Below are 1,534 nucleotides of genomic sequence, written 5' to 3' on the forward strand. Positions count from 1 at the left end.
TATAGTGGGAAAATATACCATGTGGAGTTTATGGTGTTAACCCAATAGAAGAGACACATAATAAATTTTGCCCTTAGGCCATCATACACTTTTCAAGAAGAGCTCCTGATGTGTTGTTGAACTCTATTAGAGATGAAGTCCCTAACTATGGGACAAGTGAGTATGTGGTCAGAACCCATCATAAGGTAGGATCTGTTAGACATCCAAATCAGAAGATCCGAGAATTTCAAGTAAGTGGAATCCAAAAACAACCACACCAAGACACATTATAATTAAATTGTCAAAAGTTAAAGACAAGGATAGAATCTTTAAAGAAGTAAGAGAAAAACAACTTGTTACATACAAGGTAATCTCCATAAGACTACCAGCAGCATTTTCAGGAGAAATTTTGGAGTCGAGAAGGGAGTGGCATGATACATTCAGAGTGCAGAAAGAAAAACAACAATAACAAAAGCTACCAATCAAGATTACTGTACCTGGCAAAGTTGTCCTTCAGAATTGAAGGAGTGATAAAGATATTTCCAGACAAGCAAAAGCTGAAGGAGTTCATCCCCACTAATCTGGCCATACAAGAAATTTTAAATGGACTTCTTCAAAGTGAAATGAAAAGATATTAATTACAAGAAAACATATGGAAGTACAAATCTCATTGGCAAAGATAAATACATAATTAAGTTCAGAATACTCTAATTTTGTAACAGTATGGGATAAATCATTTATAAATCTAGCATGTAGACTAAAAGACAAAAGTATTAAAAATAAGGCTTTCCTGGTGGCGCAGTGGTTGAAAGTCCACCTGCTGATGCAGGGGACACGGGTTTGTGCCCCGATCCGGGAAGATCCCACATGCTGCGGAGCAGCTAGGCCTGTAAGCCATGGTCGCTGAGCCTGCACGTCCAGAGCCTGTGCTCCACAACAGGAGAGGCCACAACAGTGAGAGGCCCACGTACCGCAAACAAAGTATTAAAAATAACTATAACTATAATAATTTGTTAATGGATACACAAAATAAAAAGATATAAATTGTGACATCAAAAACAAAATGGGAAGAGGTAGTGTATAAATGTAGAGCTTTAGTATGTGTTTGAAGTTAAGTTGTTATCAGCTTAAAATAAGCAGTTATAAATATAGATATTTTATGTAAGCCTCCTGGCAACTACAAAGCAAAAACCTATACTAGATACAAAAAATAAAAAATAAAGAGAAAGGAATCTAAAGATACCACTACAAAAAAATCATCAAATCACAAAGGAAGAGAGCAAGAGAAGAAAAGAACAAAGGAATACAAAAAAAAAGGCAATAGTAAGTACCTACCTAAAAATAATTACTTTAAATATAAATGGATTAAATTCTCTAATCAAAAGAAAAAGAATGGCTGAATAACTTTAAAAAAATAAGACCCAACTATATGTTGCCTACAAGAGACACAACTCAGCTTTAAGGAAACACACACAGAAAGTAAAAAGATGGAAAAAGAGATTCCATGCAAATGGAAAACAAAAATAAACAGTGATACCTACACTTACACCAGACA

This window comes from Orcinus orca, chromosome 7 (assembly GCF_937001465.1).
Source record: "Orcinus orca chromosome 7, mOrcOrc1.1, whole genome shotgun sequence".
In the NCBI taxonomy this organism is placed as follows: Eukaryota; Metazoa; Chordata; class Mammalia; order Artiodactyla; family Delphinidae; genus Orcinus; species Orcinus orca.